The 16,729-nt window shown below is 33.2% G+C and overlaps 2 long non-coding RNA genes across 2 annotated transcripts; both read right to left on the bottom strand.

Annotated features, from left to right (window-relative positions):
• Positions 1-4,382: 4,382 nt before the first annotated feature.
• On the bottom strand, positions 4,383-9,162 carry LOC134246207 (uncharacterized). The gene is made up of 5 exons (XR_009987592.1): positions 9,073-9,162; positions 8,180-8,303; positions 7,791-7,898; positions 7,262-7,333; positions 4,383-4,451 (listed from the first exon to the last, which is right to left on the bottom strand). It is a non-coding gene; the product is annotated as an uncharacterized LOC134246207 (long non-coding RNA).
• Positions 9,163-13,226: 4,064 nt separating this feature from the next.
• Positions 13,227-16,660, bottom strand: LOC134246198 (uncharacterized). The gene is made up of 3 exons (XR_009987590.1): positions 16,588-16,660; positions 15,109-15,181; positions 13,227-13,356 (listed from the first exon to the last, which is right to left on the bottom strand). It is a non-coding gene; the product is annotated as an uncharacterized LOC134246198 (long non-coding RNA).
• Positions 16,661-16,729: the final 69 nt, after the last annotated feature.

Here is a 16,729-nt window from a genome sequence, read left to right as displayed (position 1 = left end):
GGTGATGTCATTTAGATTTTCAACCAATTTTTTTTTACAATTTTCAAATTCATGCCTGGGGTAAATGGGAGCTGATTTTTCTATCACAAGAGGCCAAAAACAAGCTTTATCTAATGGTATGTCAGGGGAATATGGATTTATTTCTGCAAATGATAATCTAACCTATGCTAAATTTGCCTTTCTAAGGAGGAAAGCAAATATCAAATGTCCCTATAAGCATACCTGTTTTGTGTTTATATAATTTCCCCTCAAAAACAATTGAAAAGTAAAAATCTCTTGCTGCGGCCTTCAATTAATCATTTAGATAAATTAACGACGTTTTTCAATCTCATTCCTACGCTGATTCGCTTTATCTTTTTGGATTTGATATAACAGATACCTAAGAACAGAGACATATGTATTTTACAAGAAAAAGAAGGTAAAGATAATCTAGCAACAAAACTGTTTGATGAACGAGTACATAATTCTTTATTTCCAATCGTCATCGCCCCTTATTAATGCAACAAATTGAAAGACCCTTATTACCAGCACCTGGAGTTTAAGTCAATAAACTTTTCAGGTCATGGAGACCATGCGTATGTACATTCTTTAGCATAGTCCTTTTTCCTCTTGTGTAGAAAAATCTCAGATCACAAAGTTTAATATACAAAAGAAATGTCTTCGCAACAGGTTCCCTACCTGAAACACATGAGGAGAGGTGCCGGCGACAACAGAGGTCAGGCGGCAAACGATTTAATTTTATCTTTGCAATTCATATTTTTTGAAATGATAAAAGTCACACTTCTCTATTCCAGTACATGTACCAATACAAGTTTTACCGAGAGTAAAATATGAAATTTAATTAACAATTATTATTTGGATGGCCCACATCATCAATTTTATTATATAGAATAATACTGACAGTTTTATTAGGGGAAAATACAATCAAATTTTAGATCTAAATTTGTAACCTTCCACTGGTAAATGGTGTTGTCTTTTTACTTTCGAAAACATTTCTAAAAAAAACAACAAATGAGTAAACAAAACCCACTAGAAATCAAATATTCTTTTTTTTACCCATTTCTAAGTTTTTTCATCACATTAATGGCTATTTTAATATCATAATCAAGTGTGTTTAAAATTTTAAAAATACATCCTCCTACTGACCCTGTGCTACATTGTATTTGTTTTTTTTTAATTCTAAGCCGGAAAAGAAGGAGCAAACATTATTTTTAAAGATGCTCTTATGAATTGGAAATATTGTGGAACATCAATCGACCCAGTAACTGGCTTCAGGCCTATTCTCAAAGTACAGGTATGGCAATTTAATAAGCTAGACATTGAGAATCAACTTCTAAAATCTTAAAAGAATTTGTAAGGACTAACTAGAAAAAACGCCAACTTCTCTTTATCTGAGCTTGGTAGGCTTATTCTTCATTTTGTATATTATTAAAAGAATTTTGAATTATGTCCACAGATTAAAGTGTCTAAATTTGCCATTTGTTGAGGAGCAGCATGCTCACACAACAAAATTGATTGGGGAAAGAATATATATGTACTATTCTGGTTTAAAAATTGAATTAAAATTGCAAAAAATGTCAAACGTATAAAATAGAATTTTTTCTAAGAAATTGAAAAGTATCAAGACAAAATGAAAAAAAGACTAAATGAAATGTATTACACGAATTAATGGAATTCAGTTATATTGTTACAAGTAGGTAATCTGTAAATACCTATGTTACGATTGAAACAAATTTTGAATTGAAAAATATTTGCTTTCCCACCATTTGAATAGATGAATTGTGTCTTCTCATAGTTTACAAATAAAAAAGTTACAGCAATTGTTATTAAGGCATTCATTAGAGACCATTGTCTTTGTACTAATTAATTGCACAATAAACACTACTGAAGATGAAAAACACACTTTTATTAACAATAAAATGTTTCTAAAGGAAGAGAAAATGTGATGAATATTATGTACAAAAAATATCGTGACGCAGAGGTATGAGCGTCTGCTCTAAAGTAGCAAAGTGAGGAGTTGATCCTTACATCGGGGATTCGAATCCCACTGTCGGACGTGGAGATCGGTCCTTCGGATGATACATGTATCGTATACACCGAAATCCCGGGTCGCAGTAGGTGCTGGTACGAAAAAAATACCTGCTTGTTCAATGATATCGCCCTTAGTGACGAGCAGAGAACAGAATTTGCAACTCTCCACCGGCAGGTGGTGGCGTCTCCATCTGAGTGAAAAATTCTAGAGACGGACATTAAGGTAGGACAAAACACCCATGGATTCTATTTTAACCAATTTCTTAAAACGTACCGGAGAAAAGGAGAATTATATTACTATTTTGACAACAATGAATGATCCTTGTAAGAAAAATAATAAGTTTTGGCATGTTTGTGTAATATTTTGTGAAAAAATCGGAGAATCATATATATTGGTCAGTTGGGGGTTTACATTTTGGTCTGTGTTTATGCTATCTAAGTGCAATAAACAAGCATGTATTAGTCTATTACAAAATGCAGTGTAACTTTTGTTCCATAAATAGTAGAGGGCTGATATTTGGACACGTATATACGGAGTATCCATTCTTTATGTACTTTAAAGGCCAAGGTCATATCAAGAGGTCAAAGGTCAAATATTGTGACGTCATCTACTGAATCTTTTAGTTTTTTTGCCATTGAAATTTTTTTAATCGCCAAAATATCTGAAACCACCGGTTGTGAATGTCTGATTTCACAATCTTCTTACAGGGATCTGATAGGCTATATTTCAGACTATGTGGGCAAAAATTGTGTGGTTGAATTTCTTTCATATCATGTATAAAGAGAGATTTTGTATCTTAGAACAAAATAGCAAAGTTTCAGAAAAATTGAATTTAAGGAAAATTTTGGCCTATCTATTGTGTCCTACCTTAAACAGTAAACAAATAATCAATCAATCAATCAAAAATCAAATCAGTTGCATTTGTTATGGGTACTTACAATAATTACATGTATTAAAATGTTGAAAAGCTTCCTGCTGCTGTTTTTAACCAGGCAAGCAATGAACAATCAAATACATATGTAATGGAGAGAAATTCATATTACAATAATTTGAACAATTGTATAAAAGACTATGTATTTCAATGATTTTTAATTATACTTACATACATTTTATACCGGTATTTATCAACTCTTATTTACAAGAAGGTATACTGTGCATTTAATTTAGATAGAATAACTATGTTTTTGCTTAATTGTAATTGGATCGAACCTGCAAGTCATTTATGATGCCTGCAAGGATCTTGATTTGGAAATTTGAGATATATGTCATTGTTATTTCTCCAAAATACGTTAGAAAGTTGGTTGTTGTCTGTAATACAAAAATTTTGCTCAATTTAATGAAGCTTGCAGACAATTGGGCCCTTATTGGAGAAACGGGAGTGTCTGGGGAACAGTTGTAAAGGTCTAAGTTACAGTAACAAATAGTTTATCTAAGTATTTATAATTAATCATTGTTTCCTAACTATTTCAGATATATAAGATATAAGGACATTAGGCTGGTGAAATCATATGATCCACATACATAAAACATTTCATGCTATAAAAATTTTGTTAAATACAAATGAAGACGTACCTGGGCACCATCTATCGAGTGGCTTTTCCTCTGATCGTTGATATCCAACATCGTTATATTGAAAAATACCTAAAATCACGACATTGAAAAAAATTACATTAAGTAAAAAATTTGTTCTTAAAAATATGAATAAAGTAAGATTTTAAAAGTCGACCTGTTTAGAAATAGTAACGAGAAAAATGTCAAACTTCATAAATTAAAGAAATCAGCAAAGTTTACACAGCTAATTGTGCCACGTACGTTTCACGTATGTTAAACGTATGTGACACATGTGACTTCACGTACGTTTTCCATGAAAAAAATACCACGTACGTTATACGTAATTGTTTTCACACGTGTGAATATCATGCGTTTCACGCATGTTAAACGTACGTATTGCCCACCATACGTTACACGTATATTGCACACGTACGTTACTCATACGTTTCACATATGAATAACGTACGTGCAACGTGTGTGTAACATATGTTTCTCATAACATATTTAATGGGTTTATTATTTGCATGCACTGCTCATATTGTAAATATGTATAAATACCGTACAAAAATGTGTCAAACCATGGTTAAACACGTTTTGAACATTTTTTCACATATTGTAAATGTTGGTGAAACAAAAATTACTGGTACGTGCAATTTAAATATTCAATTCATGCATTTGACATAATTTCTCTCAAAGGCTTATTTTCTTTTCATCTGTTGAATGATCCACTTTCTGGTTATCCTTCACTTTAAATTTCCTGATCCTATTTGCTCTTGAAGCAATCACAACAAAAGACATATTTAGATTTAAGCCAAATTTAATGTTGAGTATGTTAACATCAATTCATTCTTCTCCAGTTCTCTTTTATCTGTAAAGAAAAAGAAAATATTAAATGCATGGAATAAGGGAAAACCCATTTTTTCCCCTGAACATTATTATTATCCACATATTAATCTTGGTTGATTCTCTGTAGAACTTAAATATAAATACTAAATTATTAATTTTTTAGTATTCATAACAATGATCTTTTAAACTATTTTTTTCACTATATCCTCAAATATCTACGTTGTAATTTTCTTATCTAAAATTCATTACATAGCATTGATTTGTGGGTGAACTCGGAAAAAACTGTACATACTGATACCCCATATGCCAGCTTATGGTTCAAGTTTCCCAAGTGCAAGTCAAACTCCAAAGTCAAGGTCAAAGGTCAAAATTGTTGACATTCAAGGACGGACTTGTCACAAAGAGTAAATATGTGAAATATGAATAAAGCCCTACTACTATCAGCTCAAAAGTTATGATCAAAGTTAGTTTTTTAACAGTGGGTTAAACTAGAAGTACAAGGTCAAATATTTTAATTTATACCCATTGAAAGGTTTTGTCACAATAAATATACAAGTGAAGTATGAAAGCCCTTGCACCAACTGTTAAAAAGTTAGGCCGAGATTCAAGTTATGAAACTTTCTTAAAAATGAATCATACTCCAAGTTCAATTCAAAAGATTAATTTGGTGTACCAATACAAAAGTATTGTCACTATGAATACCCAGGTCTATGAAATATGAAAGCCATACTTTCACCCACTAAAATAATATGTCCAATGTGAAAAGATTTTGCAGACAGACAGACAGGGTAAAAGCTATATAGATGTACCCCAGAATCTTTGATTATAGGGGTACAAAACTTATTCCTCATTGTCATGAACTTAGTCTTTTTGCTTTCAACTTAGGAGCATTATATAGATTTTCAATGAATCAATGCATTTTCAGTTTATGATTAATTAATAAAGCTGTGCCTTTACATCTGATCCACCTACCCTGGGGCTATATGAATTTCATAATTTCATTAGGACTCAATGCTGATTAAAATCTTGCTATTAGTTTGCTTGATGTCCAATTAAAAAAATACAGTTTTGAATAATTTTGATGGGTTACCCCCCCCCCTTTAGTTTGGGTGGTGGTGGAGGGAGGAGGCAGTAAATGCTCAAATTTTACCAGACAGAGCACAGTGTATGACGATGGACAACAAGAAACCCAAGGGCCTTGAATCGCTCTTCTAATAAATTGTACAATCTATCACTAGTATTTGAAGCCTCTATGTTTATAAGACCCAAAATACATCAATCAAGAAAGTTCGATGATTCGTAGCCAGTTAGGACTGAAGATATTTCAATAGAGCTATAAAATACCATAAGTAGATCATGGTGACCTACTTTTTGGTCGACATTTTCCAAAGATGCCTCAACTGACAAAGTTTAACAATTCTAGGCCAATATAGACTTCTTTTGGTTTTATCCTCCTGATTATCTCCCCTTGTATAAGGTCCTAACCCTAATTTTAGTATAAATGGTAGCCCTTGGGCCAAGGATGCCCTGTGAAAATTTGACAATGATTGTCCAAGGGGATCTTGAGTTATGACCCACATTCTAACAAGAGGCCCAGGGGCCACATCGCTCACCTGAGCAATTTGCTACGAAAAATCACACATCAGATCAGAACTGAAAGTTTGCTGGGGGGGGGGGGGGCTTGAAATTTAACCCCCCAGGGGGTCATGATTTGAACAAACTTGAATCTACACTACCTGAGGATGATTCCCTATAAATGTCACTAAGCATGGCTTTAAAGTACTTGAAAACAAGATTTTAAAAGGTTTCCCTAGATATTCCTATGTAAAACTTTTATTGGCCATTTTGGTCTCACCCTACCCCCGGGGGTTATGAATTGAACAAACTTGAATCTACACTACCTGAGGATGATTCCATATGAGTTTCATCTTTCCTGGTCCAGTGGTTCTTGAGAAGAAAATATCTAAAGATTTTTCCTGTATATTCATAAGTAAAACTTTATTTGGCCATTTTGGCCCCACCCTACCCCTGGGGGGTCATGATTTGAACAAACTTGAATCTACACTACCTGAGGATGATTCCACATGAGTTTCATCTTTCCTGGCCTAGTGGTTCTTGAGAAGAAGATTTTTTAAAAATGCCATTAATTTTTTTCTAATTCATAATTATCTCCCCTTGGAAAAGGGTGCAGCCCTTCATTTGAACAAACTTGAATCCCCTTTACCCAAGGATACTTTGTAGCAAGTTTGGTTGAAATTGGCCCAGTGGTTCTTGAGAAGATGAAAATGTGAAAAGTTTACAACAACGACAACGCCAACGACAACAACGACGCCAACGACAACAACGGACAAATTTTGATCAGAAAAGCTCACTTGAGCCTTTGGCTTAGGTGAGCTAAAAAGTTTATGCACACCGCACAAATGGCCGTAGCATTAGCTCTTTGAGCCTTTGGCACAGAAGAGCTAAAAACAGTATACATGTACACCTATATACTGGCTATGAGGACAATAGCTAGTTTATCATCCCCCAAGACAACAACTATTCCCCAAGATGCAGACGAGGGAAATAGTTTGCTGTCGAGGGAGATGATAAACAAGCTATTTTCCGAATAGTAAGTAAATAGGTGTTTTATTATGGCACCTGATCCCACCTCTGATGTTTCGGGGGTCCGTGTTTGCTCTGCTCTTATTTTGTATAGTTTTATGGACTTTGAGATTGAATACTGTTCGTTATCTCCATATCCTTCTATTATATACTGAAGCTGACTTAATTATATGTAAGGTCCGATCTGGATAAAACCAGAAGAGTTACGAAATGAAAAATTGAACTTACCTTCTGCATTAATCTTTAGCTTGGCATGGACTCATCTGTTTTTGTTTGTGTTCCAAGTGTATACTTTTTGTCCTTGAGGTAAAAAAAAAAAACATATGTAAAAAAAAAAATAGACGACTTTCACATTAAATTTTTCAAAAGTTATTCCCCTTTGCAGGGTCAATCCAGCATAAGGCCCTGTTTTCCCTCTGTAACCTTACCAAATTTATTGGTCAGTATCTTAAAAATAAAATCTGTAATGAATATCGTTCATTAAGATTTTCATGTTGCCCAAAACTTCGGCAATACAGGTACAGATCTAAATTGTCCAATAACGTTTGAAGATTGAAAATTATAACAGGTAACTTACAAAGGACAAAGTGGGAAAAATAAGAGTTATGCCGACAAGGGAGATAACTCTTAGTAGTGTGAAATTTGTCAAACTCGATTGCATTTCAAATTTTACATGAAAAGCTTCAAGTTACATGTAGTATTTGCAAGTCTAAAAGCAGTATGATAAGAAAATCTTATTCCTTTTTAAAAGTATTACCATATTCAAGATTATACTGGTTAAACTTTAATAATCTGTTTTGGAGTCCATTCTAGGCATATAGGTGTTTACAAAGATGAGCTTCAGTCACCATCCTGGAATGCATATCTAAAATCACATAAAAGTTCTCAATCTCAAACACAATTTATATTCATAAGGATTAAAAGGGCAGATATGTAAAAACAAAACTTATACACCATTATTGCACTCAAAGATAATAATTTCCTTTACCATCTAATGTGATGTTTTAAATACTGTAAAAAGAAATAATTCAGTGAGTGGAACTTTACATCAAATTGTTGTTGTTTCTTTTTTTTGCATCTTATTTGTTAGGTTAAAAACATTTTAAATAAATACTTAATTGTTATAACAGTATTTTTAAACTTCACCTGCATTTTGATATAACGTGCCCGTGTTGATGGATACACCTGGGTGCTGACCAAGACAGCTCACTGGCTCAACATGGTCAATATTTTCTGTTTTTGGTAACCCACGTCTCCATTATGTAATACACTGAAAAAAAAAACACCCCCCTTAGTTTACATGCAACACACAGTCATAAAGTAATTATTATTATTATTATGTTTATTCAGGCAAAGAGTCAAATTCATTACAAATCATAACACAAATTACATTCCAAAATTAATTAGGGATCAGTGGCAGATTTAAGGGGGGGCGCACCCGGCGCGCGCCCCCCCTAAAATTGTCAAAGTTAGCGTAAATCAAATATGTCTACTTGGTAGACCTCATTTTTACCCTACAAAATCTCTAGAATCCAGGAGCTTCGGGGGGCTTCGCCCCCCTGGGCCCCCACCAGGGCTTTGCCCTGGACCCACTGGGGGCCGTAAGTAGGCTCCCAAACCCCTTGCCTAATTTTGGCGCCCCCTCTAACTCCAAATCCTGGATCCGCGCCTGGGGATCGCTTAAAAGTTCTAGCACATAGGCCTACATGTAGCTATCACATTAAAACAATATCACTCCAGGTATTATCACAGTTATCATTATCACAGGATTATACAGATCTCAGAACCAGATCTTATCACATACAACACAAATAAACATATTTTTAATCAATCTTTGCCTAGGATAACCCATGAAAGCAATATATAAAACATGCTTATTTCCAATGGGGTCCTAAGATGGTACAAGTTGATTATAATTTAATTGACTAAGACAGCATAGACAAAAATAAAAAATAAAATTGAGGATTACATAGACAAAAATAAAAAATAAAATTGAGGATTACATAATTAAATAATTGTTGATTTTATGCATTCCTCACCTTTAGCTAGGCCCTAGAACTTGCAGACGTCAGACTTCTCTCTTTCCAGTGACGTCACTGGTAACGTACATGTAATACATAAATGGAGGCTGGAAAATTCCGGAAGGTATATTTTATAAGTTTTATACGGACGGTACCCACTGTATATTTGATAATTATCTAGATGAATCATTTACTCCCTTTTGAGATTTGTTGTGAAATTATCGTGAATTTCTTTCTTTTTTTAAAAATATATTTCTGCCCTTGAATTCGGATTGATTATATCTACCGATGACCAAGTTCAATTTTATGTGCCTCTACCGATATCCGATACATATGACGAGATTGGAGATAGTCTCGTTCAACCAGACCCTCGGCTGTCTCCGTAAATCTCCGACCACCCAGAGGGTCTGGTAAAGATACGTGATATCGATTGTAACGCCAAAGCGAGGCTTACCAAAATTCTGGTAAAGTTTTTGATTGGCTGAAAAGAACACACCTACAAGATTTAAACAAATACATGATAAATCAGCAGAAAAATAACTTAAAGATGTAAAAGTTATATGTCTAAAAGTTAAAAGCGTTAGAGAGGAATTGTTTAAGGCAATGCCCACCAGTTATAGGTAAGTGTGTTTTATAATGTCTTGCAAATATTCTGTACGAAAGCAAAAGTGAAAGTAGTGTAGCGTTACCCGCGTAATACACATTCTTTCGATTGATATTGTAATTTCTCGTTTGGTATCCATAATTAAAGACCAGTTTATTAATATAAAGTAACAATCAAGCAGAAGAAACGTATATAACGTTTGCTTACAAAAAGGATTTTAAAAATGAAAACAAGTGAGCGCCCTCTGACGGTTACAAACGCTTACGTGATTCTTTACCAGACTCTCTGCTGGTCGGAGTTCACGGAGACAGCCGAGCGTCTGGTTGAACGAGACTAGATTGGAGAACTTTTTATGTAAACTTTGTTAACTGTTTTTAGAGTAAATTTTAAACCAATGCGAACTGATAACATTATGCCAGACATGAAAGTGGACGTAAGGTAAACAATGTGAAATAAATTGAAACATTAAATACGCACACGACAAGTCAACAACGCACACACATGTATGCTTCAGTTGTGATTGGGTTTAACCAAATATCATAATAATGTTTATGTCAAAAAAGATATTTTAGATTTTAAAATATAATTATTAAAATACATGCAACTTCTGATGTAAGGACCCGTTAGTTATACATGTTATAAGAAGGATTTTATAGGTGGTCATATCACTATGATTGCTCTTCTTCCTGAATAACAGGTTAAGCCCTAAGTGCCTATTGATTGTTATGTTAAATAATATCTTGATTAGTTCTCCAAAACTTAAACTATTAAGGAAAAATAGTTGTGGAAGTCAGCCATACTTTTATACAAAAAGTTCCTGTATTTTAAGTGAAATTATGTAGTCCCTAGCAATAATAAATGTTTAACGCATTGGGTTTTTTTTCTCTTTATAGCAAAAACTAAATGATAATTTGATTTAAAAATTAAATTTGCAATAAAATAAAAAGGATTAGATTTATAGTCAACCTACATTTAACATACATGTATGTAATAATATGAATTTACAAAATATACAATCTTCTCATTCTCAAACATAGGCTTTCACACACATGTAAACAACCTTTTTAAATGTATATGTAACATGTGCCTGATAATACACATACTATATTCATCAACATATGTAATGAGAGCTTTAGAATTAATACAAGTAAACCATAATTTATTTATGTACATTAGTATATTTAATGTGTGGTTTATAATGCACATAAACTATATATATACATGACATTTGTGCTTTATAAAACACATGTAAACCATGAGTTCATTAACGTACGTGTAACATGTGGTTGACTATACACATGTAAACCATATGTTAATTAACGTACGTGTAACATGTGGTTGACAATATACATGTAAACCGTACGTTTATTAACGTACGTGTAACGTATGGTTGCACATAACATATGTTACACGTACGTTTCACGTACGTAACACATACGTGTATTCCAAACATACGTTTAACGTACGTTATGTGAACCGTATGTAGTCACACATATGTTATACGTACGTTGTACCACATACGTGAAACGTATGTTTGTAATACACGTATGTGATACGCACATTTCACATATACGTGATACATGTGTTATGTGCAACCATATGTAACACGTACGTGGCACAATTAGCTGTGTAATGATTGATTATGAAGTTCGAATATGTACTCGGATAATCATTTCCGTCAAACCAACAATATGTCCATTGAGAAAAAATAGCACATTTGTCACAAATGGTGATTTATTTCGATTTGAATTATGCAGGTTCACTCCGTGACATTAAAAGTGTAATTTAAACACTTTAGTAGATTTAGTGCCATCGTGCTTACTTTTGTATTTCAGTATTGGCAAAGGGCTTCTCCTGGAACAAGATTCAGGCCGAGGGTTCTCATACATGTACAGTATACATATTTCATCTTCGTATGTAAATGTATAACATTCTGCTTTCTTTAAACAATTTGCTTCGCAAAGTGTTAAACCTATCGATTTATTATACTTTTGTATGAAGCAAAATTGTTTCAGAGTTTGATTTTTCAAGGTTGATAATGATGACTCAGTCATACATTCTCCAAGATCTAAAATAAAATATACAGCATAGATAAATAAATAAATATAGATTTATATTAAAAATAAACAAAACAAAGAAATAAAACTAAATAAATAGGTGTATATTATGCATGTTTTCCAAGAATCCCAAATACTGAATATCAAAATTGGCGCTGTGTTGCAAGGGATGATATAAGAAAGTGTGATAGACAAAAATTTGACATATCATATTCTTAAAATTGCCTACAGGAATATGATTTATCTTCTGGTTTTAACAGATCATAATACTTCTATGTAAATTTATTTTATAGCTGAAAAATTATGATAAAGTTATATTGTACATGTAGTTCAAAATTTGAACATTAAGTAGAGAACATGAGCTTTGTAACCCCCCTCTCTCTCTCTTCAGGAATTTCTTGTATTTCCTGAATTTTAGGAAATACATGAAATTCCTATTCTGCTTAGAAAGTATTATATTTACTTTTTTTAGTTAGGAAATATGGGTAATCACTGATTTTTCCATTAATTTTTACATGTATTTACTGACTAGATTATGGTGAAATAAATTAAAATATGAATCATAAAATATAATCTGATGAACACTGTAGAATTGCATAGAAAAAAATCTATAAAATTCTTCTCAAGAACAGAAAAGCCAAGATTGGGTGTCCATTCTGTAGAAAGAACTAATCGGGGGCCGTAGGCTGTTTGAACACAGAAGACTTCATCAATTCTTTCAGAGAAAGTTTTAACCCCTCATTTGATGATAGATTGTCAAGTTTGCTTTCTACTACCACCTCCTTTATAAAGCCAAGGAAGGTTTTCAAAAGAATTGTTGTTTTTCTTTTGGAGTAGAAAGTGGCAGTCGTTTTAAAGGATACCACCTAGGTTCTTAAAGACTGCATGAAAAGTGGGAAGCAGTACAATGTTGTTATGTTTTTCTAATTGTAGGGCGTTTTGTCTGTCATGTCCTGCCATCGCATCAATAGCAGTTTTTATGATCTGGATTTTAGCCTCCTTTGCACGAATTTGACTTTACGAGATTTTCCTCTCTCTGATATTTTAGCCCCTTTGTTCGATAGAATTATACATTTAATAAAAAAGAAAACGAAATTTACCTTCATCATTTTTTTCGCAAATAAATATTTTTGCTGTAGAACAGTTTCCAGTAACAAGGGTCTCATTGAGTCGATTGTAGTAAAGACAAAACATATTGGTCGGACTTACTCCAGTTATCTTTACAGGAATTTCGGAATCAAGTTGGTCACAATTTTCTAACATACATTCGTTGTTAGAAGACCTCAAAAAAGCTCCAATCCACATTTCTGCTGAGGCTGAGATTCTTACAACAAAAGATTTGAAAACTGGTCTATTTAAGTTGACGTCATTTTATGAAAGTCTTGGATAGCACATTTGAACTTAGAATTAATTATATTTTTCTAAAATTATCTTTAATGCTTATCGACGATCAAAGGTACCTCAAGCCGGAATGTTTTTCAAGCAAATTATCAACCTCTTCCAGAACCAGGTCTAAAAAGTACATCTTACTCAGTGATGTAATTTGTGCTAGTGTCCTGTTTCTTGAAGCACAAACATTATATGCCGTGTGCCATGACGCTTCTGGTAGATGGACAGTGTATCTACATTTTGGATCCATGTCTGCAAATGAAACAATGGTATGGAATCAACGAACAGTATTCAATTCCAACAGTTAAAGTCAAGAGGAGAGCAAACACGGACATCAAGAAAGTCGGAGGTATGATCAGGTCATTCTTGTTTCATCACATCCCTTATCAGATAGCTTGGTTGTCCATACATAGAGCAAGCTCTTGCGCATCAAATCAACTGGGAAGTTAAACCCCATATGCAGGTGATTCTGATGTGTTCAATTTGGTACATAAGTATTAAGTAAGAGAAGTTTATACTCCAAATTGTGAGGTCTTGTATTTACATATATCAAAGCTTTGTTGCTAGGTGAGCATTCACATCTTTATTTATTTTCAAAAATAAATCAGAAGTGTCAGACTCTGGCAAACTCACTGGAGATATGTTTAGTCAAAATACGAATCTAAGTAATTATTATTAATCCATAAATATACTGAAAGGAAAAAGAAACGCAGGGTAAACTTTTGAGGTGAATTAAATTTATTTTTCTTTTAATTTTTTTCAGCATTCCTACCTAACTTTCAAAATCATCTTTCAAAACGATATAACCAAAATCTCATCTGATTTTGTCTAATGATTCATGAGTTATTGAAGCTCATATGACGATACCCCCCAGAAGTGAAAATTGAAAACTCTCATTATCTTCAATATCTCTCCCGCGCATCTGTCATGAGCCTTATTTCTCCTTTGCATGGAATTCATCAGAGTGTTTATCTTTCAAACCCTGGCTATATTGGGCATGTGTAACCACGCCAAAAAATTAGTCATACCATGCGCGCATGCGCCAGTGAGAGGAACACAACAGTAAGTTGACCGGCTCAAAAAACCAAATTGCGGAACTGTTTTCTTTCATTTTACGTGTGAATGTAAGGATTATAACAGTCTACTGTATAAAAGGCGGTTTTTGTGGTAGTAAGGTGGCAATTTAAGAGATGGCAGGACGAATAACCCGCTCGCAACATGACTCCTTTTCGCGTTAACGTCATCGTCACGGTTGATTGAAAACCATTCCTGGCCCTCTCTGACAACGGGTAACAAGTTTTATGGGGGAAAATTTACAAGAAACTGCTTAGTTACACGTTGTTGCCTTTTTCATTAATAAGGCAATTCGAAAACCAGACCCCATGGAACTTCCGTAAACTGTACCAAGATTGCAAGAAATTCATATCGTCTCTAAATATTGAAAAACAATGTGTATACTTCAGGTGCATCAAATAGTGCAACAAGATTTGTTGGCTAACTCGTCGTCATAAAATTGCAGGTGTTAAGGGCTTTTTAGCGTTTTTTCTACTTGACGTCATACATTTTACGGTTGAGTAATTCTGAACACTGATTTTGGTGCATAATAACTTAATTTCTCATCTGACCAATTTTCTTAATTTTCGGTCATGCGGTCAAACTTTTTTCGAATATTATGCTACCCTGCATTTCTTTTTCCTTTCAGTATATATGTTGTCAATAAATATATATCTATATAAAATGCATTATCTATAGAAGTTTTTGGGATCGATCCCTGTTTGATATCTTCTTCTTTTACTTTTTAAACTGTAGAATTATGATGATATGAAATGTAATTAGATTCGTATTTTTCCCCATAAAAACTATTGTTTACCTCTTCATACATGAAGTACATGCCCCTATTCTCAACTTTCAATAAGCACGATTATTATTAAGAAATTTCTATTCTAATTACAAAATCCGTCATCTTACCAACACGCATGCGTCTGTAAGACTAAAGTTACTTACCTTGTAAAGAACATAATATGTATGGACCAAATGTAATTGACATGATCCATGCCGTAAGCAGAAACTTCATCATCTGAAATGTGTTGAAAAATTTGTCATTTGTAAATATGCATCTTGGTTTACAATTTTACACTTTCCTTACGGATATTTTGTTGTTTTTATAAATTGTATGTTGTACAAGCAGATTCATGCATGTTTATTCTTAATTTTCAACAATACACAAATGAATGAATGAAGATTATAGCATTGTGAGTAAAGTTTTGTTTATTATCAGGCTATTCGGAAATATAATGTCACTAAATATACCTACAGAAATACTCTATAATGTGGTGTAACATCATTAATGACAAATATATGACAATTTTTACCAGAGCACTTTAAATTAGACATTGTCAAAAATCTTGACATAGGGCGATAATGTGGAGCAACAAATTATCAAGCAACGCTATGTTGAGCGGTATATGACTCCTCTATATTGAGAAAAAGAGACGTTAACGATGATAATTAAAACTTAAACATAAGTATAGGAAACAGGGTTACTTTAGTATCTCTAATTGAAGGGGTTTAAGGTTGACTTGCCTGGTTATCCGATAGAAGAGAATAGTCCACTAAGATAAAGAATTACTGAAAAGACAGGAGGAGGACCTTATAGGCTTATGTGAAGACCGCTGTTAAATTATTTGATCAGTATAATAAGGTTCATGATCGGGATTGTGAAATTGTCTATTAAAAATATTAACTCCAAAATCTTATAGTAAAGCTAGTATTTGAGATGTATAATTTCGTAATCAAAGGAAAATTAAATACGGTGTCGACTTTATGCTAAAATGAATTTTATTAGAGGCCCATTTTCCACAACAAATTCACTAACACTTCCAGCTACGTTTTGACGTCGTCAGTGTTGCGCCGACAGCTGATTTGCTAGATTCATTAATGTGAAAGGAAAATGTTAGTGGCAGAGATATTTCATTTAAATTCTAGGCATTATTAGACAAAAAAATGTTGATCATGATGTATGCCACTTTTTAAGTTTATAGTCTTAGTGAATCAAAAGATATTGAAAATGTTCGCGTTTTTCTGGGACAACTATCGTATAAGGAATCACTGCGTGTTAGTTCGGTATGCCAGGAAAATAAATATCAGTTCAAAATTAACTTTGGACAATGTATGCATCATAGTTATGCAAATTAGGCAGCCCTACGTCTCCAATCGTCATTGCAAAAATTAACATCTTAACATTCTTAACATTCAAAACAAAAGTTCGATTATCTCTCATGAATAGCTCTGACCCTTCCTATAAATTTTTTTTGGAAGAGGAAAAGTTTTGGAAGAATGCCAGGCATCATAAAAAAGCAAAACTGTCCTTCAATAATTGGAACTTTTTAGTATACAAAAACAAGAAATAAGAGTTCAAAACTACGTTGCTTGTGTCCTTAAAAATAAAACTAAATGGTGAGAAATATTTTAAAGCATACATACCTTTTGCGTTTTAATCGTATTTTACAGGTGAACCATTTGGAACGAAATTAAGCAATGAGTCTTTATATCTGCATAATATCAGTGTTTTAATTTCTTTAAAATCTATATTAATTAACCATTCTATATAATGGAAAAAGTAACC

The sequence above is a fragment of the Saccostrea cucullata genome, unplaced genomic scaffold, assembly GCF_032062105.1.
Source record: "Saccostrea cucullata isolate Sc308-1 unplaced genomic scaffold, CSIRO_AGI_Scuc_v1 ctg13976, whole genome shotgun sequence".
In the NCBI taxonomy this organism is placed as follows: domain Eukaryota; kingdom Metazoa; phylum Mollusca; class Bivalvia; order Ostreida; family Ostreidae; genus Saccostrea; species Saccostrea cuccullata.
The sequence above is the reverse complement of the archived record's forward strand: the minus strand, read 5'-3'. Positions and strand labels throughout refer to the sequence as shown.